This window comes from Eucalyptus grandis, chromosome 7 (genome assembly GCF_016545825.1).
Source record: "Eucalyptus grandis isolate ANBG69807.140 chromosome 7, ASM1654582v1, whole genome shotgun sequence".
In the NCBI taxonomy this organism is placed as follows: Eukaryota; Viridiplantae; Streptophyta; class Magnoliopsida; order Myrtales; family Myrtaceae; genus Eucalyptus; species Eucalyptus grandis.
Window position 1 is genome coordinate 32,148,190 of NC_052618.1, and position 8,231 is coordinate 32,156,420.

Sequence of the window (8,231 nt, forward strand, 5' to 3'; positions counted from 1 at the left end):
TTACATGGTAATCTTGATGTTCTTGTCTATATGAAACAATCACCAGGTTTTTGTGATTCATCTCATCATGACCATATCTACTTACTTTGACATGTGCTCTATTGCCTTAAACAAGCTCCCAAGGCATGGTTTAACAAGTTTAACTACTTTCTTTTCATAAATGGATTCTTTTGTAGCATTGCTGAACCATCACTATTTTCCATTGTCATCACGGTCATATTATCGTTCCATTACTATGTGGATGATATAGTCCTCACAGGTGATTCCCCAAAATTACTTAACAATCTTGTGCTTGCACTTGGTCAAGTGTCTTCCATGAAAGACCCTAGCGCTCTTCATTTTTTTCAATTTTTTTTTCTATTCAATTTCCATGTAAATCAAATTATAATTTTTTATTTTTTACTCTCTTTTCTTCATGGTGTATATCGGTTTATGACACATAGCCAACAAGGAAAACTTGTTGAGTTTGATCCAGAAACTGAACATACATTTAAAAGGCGACTAAGAGAATAGGGAAATCACGCTAAGAAGATGACAAATGGTGAAAAAGAAAATTCACATAGACTCTTGAGAGATTATGCTATGCCGAATGAAAATTCACATAGACTCTTGAGAGATTATGTTGCACCGACAGTTCATGGCACCACATCAAGCATTAGAAGACCTACAATTCAAGCAACCAACTTTGAGATCAAGCCATTTAGATGCTTCAACAATCAATGTAATTTAGTGTGGTACCAAATGATGATCCAAATGCTTACATTGATGCTTTTCTTGAAATCTGTGATATCATTAAATATAATGGAGTTACATCTATTAGATTAAGATTATTTTCATTCTCTCTTAAAGACAAAGCTAAGGATTGGCTCTCTTCTCTTCCTGCAGGATCGATCACTACATGGAATGATATGGCTTAGAAATTTCTTGATAAGTTCTCTCCATATGCAAAGTCTATAAAGATGCATAACGATATTACTACTTTTTTACAAATGGATAATGAATGATTATTTGAAGCATGAGAAATATTCAAGGAATTTTTTAGGAGATGCTTACATCACAGACTACCATATGAATGCAGGTACAAACTTTTTATAATGGGTATAGTGCAGATATTTGTTCTATGATTGATGTAGCTGTTGGTGGAACTCTGAATAATAAAACACAAGAAGAAGCCTACAACTTATTAGAAGGGATGTCATCCAATAGTTATCAGTGGCCTACTGAAAGGTTATCAATGCGAAAAGCTAGCGGAGTTCATGAATTGGTTGCTTTCACTACAATTTCTGCACAATTTAAAGCACTCAATAAAAAGCTAGATAACATAAGTGTTTCGACCATGAAAATTTAGAATTTGACATGTGATTTCTATGGCTAAGGACATGTTACCACTTACCACAAAATGTTAGGTAGGTAATCTCTTTTTACAACCTAGTGCAAATGCTAACTTTGTTGGGAATTTTAACAAGTCAAAGAGTAATCCTTACTCCAACATGTACAATCCGAGATGGCGCGATCATCCAAAATTTTCATGGAATAATTTGAATATGAATAGACCATCATCGGGATTTATATAATTAGAAGAGAAAGTTAGATCTAGAAGATATAGTCATCAAACTTGCTAACACCATTCATGACTTCATCAAGAGCACATATGTGAAATTTCAAAACCAAGAGGCTTCAATCAGAATTTGGAGATGCAAGTGGGTCAATTAACAAACATGATGTCAAGGAAACAATAGGGTTCTTTGCCTAACAACACAAAGGAAAATCCAATTGAAAAAGATAAAGGCTATATATAACATTGAGAAGTGGTAAACAAGTGGGAGAAGAAGATGCCAAATAAGGGATTTTCAAATATAAGGAAGAGGAGGTCAATAAACAACCAAAGGTGGCAAGCAAGAGTAAAATTTTTCTAGATAATCTCAAGCTATATGTGCCACCAATTCCATTCCTTCAACGACTCCAGCAACACAAAATAGATAAGGAATTTTCTAAATTTCTTGATGTATTTAAAAAATTGCACATTAACATTCCTTTTGCAGATGCCTTAGCGTAGATGCCTAGTATGCAAAATTTTTGAAATAGATTTTAGTAAACAAAAGGAAATTGGAGGATTATGAAATTGTGAAGTTGAATGAGGAGGGTTCAGCCATCTTACAAAACAAGTTAACTCTAAAGTTAGAAGATCCATGAAGTTTTATTATTCCTTGCATTACTAGGGACTCTTACCATGAAAAGGCATTGTATGATTTAGATGCAAGCAATTAATCTGATAACTTATTCAGTTTTTAAGAAATTAGGATTGGGCGAGATAAAAACAGCCATAATATCACTTCAACTAGTTGATCAATCTATAAATATCCAAAAGGTATTATGGAAGATATTTTGGTAAAAGTTGACAAATTGATCTTTCATCAAGATTTCATAGTTCTTGATATGGAGAAAGATTTTGAGGTATCACTTATCTTAGGTCAATCTTTTCTAGCAACAAAAAGGGCCCTTATTGATGTACAATAAGGGAAATTAATTCTTATAGTTCAAAATGATCTTGTTTCCTTTAATGTTTTTAAAGTAATGGAATATGCATCCGATGATAAATCTTGTTTTAGAGTTGAGATAATTGATAAGTTGGTGAATAAGGTTTTTCAAGATTGTTTTTTTAAAGATTCAGTTGAAGCATGTTTAGTTCAATAGGACAAAGAGATTCAGAATGAGAAGATAAAATAGTATGCAAATCTCATGGAGGCAATTCCACTATATTCAAGGCAAAAAGCAATTAAATTTGAGGAATTGGCACAACATGCAACAAAGCCTAAATCATCAATCGAAGAGCCTCTAATTCTTGAACTCAAACTCTTACATTTTCAATTATGAATTCAAACCCTTACTTTCTCATTTAAAATATGCTTATTTAAATTTGACATCAAGGGAATTAGCCATTCACTTTGCACACACAAAATTTTGATAGAAGAACAATATAAGCCCATCATCCAACCTCAAAAGCATCTAAAGCCCTACTTTGAAAGTGGTTACAACAAGCAGAAGACCACCATTAAATTTTATCCTCTAGATTAGCAACATTTGAGATAATTTGGCTAAAAACTATAAAAACAACCGCTTCTTGAGAAGCAACTCAAGCATTTTCATTATGTTTCTTCATTTATTATTAAGTTTACTTTTCGCAAAATTAAAAAAGGAAAAAAAAAGATTAATTTTTTGCTATTTTATCTAGGTTAATTTTCTTTCTTGAGGGACCACGTTCCAAGATTTTAGTCATCAAGGCCTTTTTGGACACATCCTACAACAAGGGAATTTTCTTGTTCCTATTTTTCTTTTTCACATTGAGGACAATGCTTCATTCAAGTTTTTTTTTTTTTTGGGGGGGAGGGAGAGAGACAAAATTTTTGCTAAATCTGATTTTTTTCTTCTTCTTTTTTTGTGTCATGATTGCAGTCCTTGTTGTGATATTTTCCAATTCTTAGGAAAATTTAAATTTTGTTCAAACTTGCAACTGCTGTGTGAGTTAATTTTAATTCCGATTATGTTGATCAACTTACTAAGCACTAAAGATCCTTAATTTTTGAATTACGTGTAAATTTAGAGAACATTTATGTGAAGTATGTGATTTTTTTTAGATCTGACCCAAATCTTATAATTTGTTTGATTTTCTCTAGAGGTGAAATTCTAGGTTGCATCTAATCGAGAAAATGATTTAGGCAATTTTTAGATCAATTGAGCCTTTAAAGCCAACCCTATTTATTTATCCCTATTCTCCTATTGAGCCTTAATTATTAGGGTTAGTACCCTGAAAAACCCCAAATTGGTGCACCTGTGACAAATTTACCAAAAATAATTTTTTAACCATGAAAAACCCCACACTGGTACAACTATGATAAATTTACCTCGACTAACCGTAAAAAATCATAAACTTGTACATTATGACAAATTTAGCCAAACTAATTTATTTGACCGTAAAAAATCCTAAATTGGTAAATTTGTGATAAATATACCCTCCACTAAATTGGATTAATACCACAAAAAAAATTAAAAAAAATTGTAAACTGTGACAAACGAAGCGTAAAATCCCAAATTGGTATACCAGTCAACTGTCATGTGTCATTTAACTTTGATAGTAAAATTTAACAAAAACTAACAGAGGGTAAATTTGTCATGCGTATACTAGTTTGGAGTAAATTTGTCAAAGGTATACCAATTTTGGATTTTTGGTGGTCAAAAGAATAGTTTTTTGTAAATTTATTGTAGGTGTACCGGTTTTGGGATTTTTAGTGTATTAACCCTAATTATTATCTATTTTTTCATTAACACCCACACATGTTCAGCCTAGTTTTTATCAAATTATATCATTGTCCCACACCCCATAAACATGTTAATTTTTTTTTTCTTTTGGATAAAAGTTTATTTGAGCCTAATGGCAATTTGGGAGGAAGGGCAGAGCATGAAAAAAAAAAATTGATTACTATGGTTGTTTAGGATGTATCGTCAAAAAAAAAAAAGTTTTATGGTTCCCTATCTAACTTTTAATTGGGTGAGTCTTTTGGATACTCAATGAGTTGGAAATATTCATGTTATATTGGGGGGGGACTTAAGGAGAAACTTCACCATAAAGCAATGAATAAAAAAATAAATAAAGAGGAAAAAAGAGGAAAGAAAAAAAGAAGAAGAAAAATTGGTGGCAGAATGATTATCTTGAAGGGGTGACAATGACATTGGCTCTAATTAGATCCTAGAAATCAATGTGTTGATGGGTGATTTGAACTTAAAATTACCATTATCTCACCTTTAGCCCAACCTTACATTACAAACTGAGAAAAGTCCTATTGATTTTTGGAGTTGGATAATTAGCTTACATTACATACTTGGATCACATAGTTAGAATTGGTCTTAACTTATAAATCAATTTCAATGTTTAAATAAATTTATGTTTACATTTGAATTGTGAATTCGAGCAATTATGGAAATATGTTAAGGAGGAGATTTTTGGCTTGAGTATATATTATCTTGTTTTTGCTTGAGGACTAGTAACATGTTAAGTTTGGGAGTTCAATAACACTATAAAAATATAGTTATTTTACCCATATTAGGCAACAAATAATACAATATCTATAAGAAAATATTTGGATTTCCTTCTAATTATTCAAATTTTCTTGGTTTATGTAGCATTATGAGATATGGAGAAGATAAAAAAAAATGGCAAAAATCAAGAATTCAAATCAAAAAGCATTGGGAGATGGATATCAAATCAGGAAATTCTTAATTTTGTTTCCTAATTTTATCTGCAAGCATTAGAAGATAGATATTAAACCAAAGATTCTTTGATTTACTCTCTAATTTTATGCAAAAAAAAAAAAAAAAAAAAAAAAAAGCAATTACTTTGGAATAAGGATCTTGGATATATCCTATAAATAAGAGAACATTGAGTGATTGAGGGAGTGCTAGGTTTTTATTTTAAGATTGTTTTTCATTGTTCTAAGAGTTTTCTATGTATTCTAGAGAGAAAACAAAGTAATGACAGAATTCTTATTCTTTGATTCAAGATGTTGGGTTCAATTTATATTTTCATTTCTTCTTCTATTGTATTCCAATTTTCTTTTGTTAGGGCTATGATGTAGCCTGACCATGATTATATAAATTTCATGGTTTTTATGCATGTAAGTGATTTCATTAATGTGAGTTATATATTAGTGTACTTAATGATTTTAAATGATTGGCCACGACTTGAATGATCTGATATGCATATTTGAGATTGAGAAGTGATAATATGACATTGCTACTTATAATATATATAACCATGAATTAAACATAGATAATGATATACCACGTTATTTGTGTAGCTTTCAGTGATAAAGTTATCCAAAAGACTCATTATAAGCCGTGAATATTCATAGATTTTAATGCACTTATGTTTATTTAAATACACATAGAGATATAGTAGATTAATAAACTGAGTATATTTGCTATATCTAGAGATATAATAGTAAATAGATTAGGAAATTCCGCTATCACATATTTAATGTCATTGTTGTATGCATAACTATCTTAAATTCATATTTAGTGGTTATAGTGAAATCGAATACTCTAATATATTTATCTAGTTGATTTACTGCATTTAATTTCCAAATTTTGCCTTTAAAATTCTTAATTTTAATTTATTTTCAATTCCATTTTGTTGTTACATAAATTCTAGAATTAATCCATTTTCAGTATTTAATTAATTTATTAATCATCAATCTCTGTAGAACGATATTTTTTCTCATAATTATATTACTTGTTTAATACGTTCACTTGCATTTAGAATTTTATGAACAACTACAAAGTTCAAATGTTTTACTCCAAAAGACTTGTGGGGAATTTTATTCAAAAGTAGAAGTAAAAAGATGGATATTTGTTTCAATTTCTTGACATTTTTTTCCTAGAACAGAATTTCTGCAATCCTTAATTATCAGAATCCGTGGATTCTTAATTCACACGGGTTCAATTCGATTCAAGGTGCACATCGATTCTTAGGACGACTTTTCTGGCATCTTAGAAAAAAGCAAACCCATTAACATGATGACCATCTCCAAAAAATATGAAATAACTCACTTACCTGAGAAAAATTCTCAAAATATATGGAACATGTCTTAGGATGGCTAAATATAGGGCTGTCAATTGTCAAGGGGCATACTCCTCGGACATATCTTCTAAAATATCCAAAATGAGCTGTGCAACATGTAAATGCATCGTTATGGAGGAATCTTTCAATTTAAAAGCAACTTCATAAGGCAATGGCCAACAGAGTTTTCGTAAGCTTGTTCTTCCTTGGTTTGGCCAAAAGAAAAATACAGTGCGAAGACTATTACTACGCTTTTTATTTTACTTTATAAAATCTACTTCAACCGTATATTTAGTTCTTCTTTTTTTTTTTTTGGTAAGTATATATTTAGTTCTTTTTTTAACACTAAAAACATAAAATTGTCATATTTAAATGCAAATTTGTAAATAGTTTCTTCATAGTTCCTTTTAAGATTTGTAATTGCCGATGCAAAGGTAAAAGACGCATTTTTCTATTAGTGAAGCAAAAACAAACACGCCAACTTCTTAGATAAAATAAAAATAAAATAAAAAATCGTTCCAATAAAAAAATCATGTTATCATTTTTTTCTATTCAAGGCGTTCTGTTAAGAGTCGTAAGTTGAAGGAAGAAAAGCATCCCAAATAACCAAAGCTGGACGTGAATCCGCTACGGAGTCATGCTTTCGGTTTGTTTCCTCCTTCTGGTGGAATAATTGTTATCATTTTTTGTAATTGATGAAGAAGTTTTGAACGACTTATCAAAAGATCTGACATGTCAAAGCAACGGAACCAACTCTATCAGACCAAGCCATTAGAAAGCCGAACATACCGACCGTACTAAATCCACATCAAACATCACTTAACCTCGTCCAATTGGCAGCCATAGCTGTGCCTCAACTAACTAAAAGTCCCTGGTCCTCGAATTGGCTTTAGCACTATAGAGCACTACATATTATCGAAATACCAAGCGTCTTTAGTAATGGACATATGTCCAAGCACATTACCGATTGTCCCCCAAAGGCACTACTTATCAACCACGACCAGACAACCCACTAGACAACGCCTCTGTAGGGGGTAACACTTGTTCACATAAGGGGTTCTGGCTAATATTACTTTTCTTGTGCAATTAAGATCCTCAATTTCTCTCTCCCAAGAACTAACTTTAAGTGGGCTAATCTGCTACCAAACTTGGATGCCTTAACCCTAATTCCGTGTTAGGAACAAGGAACGATAGGCTGGCGTGGGTTGAATGGTTCAATGCCTAAGAAACCCATCCAAACGCCCGTATCGACTTTCGAGAGTAACAAATGTTCGAACACACGGGGTTCATCTTTGTACTTGCTGTCTGAGGATGGTTCTCAAATGGCCTAAACCCCAACCTAAATTCTAAAAATTACGAGTAGTTGTAGCTCGACAAATGTGGAGTCCACGGCAACACAGCAAGCACTCGTAGCTCCATGGGAATGAAACCTTGGAAATGGCAAACCCATTTTTCCTGGATCTGACTCATAATTTTTGAGAGTCTTTGAATTCTGTAGACAAAAGCCAGTAATTTGGGTGAAATTGATTGTAACAGCAACATGGATTAGCCACGTTCTAATCTAAAATCTTGGAAGTCCATAGTGTAATAAATGCAATTTAACAGGAGAAAGGAATAA

General features: G+C 31.8%; 1 non-coding gene across 1 annotated transcript; it reads right to left on the reverse strand.

Annotated features, from left to right (window-relative positions):
* Positions 1–959: 959 nt before the first annotated feature.
* LOC120296529 lies at positions 960–1,063 on the reverse strand. The gene has a single exon (XR_005553477.1). It is a non-coding gene; the product is annotated as a small nucleolar RNA R71 (small nucleolar RNA).
* Positions 1,064–8,231: the final 7,168 nt, after the last annotated feature.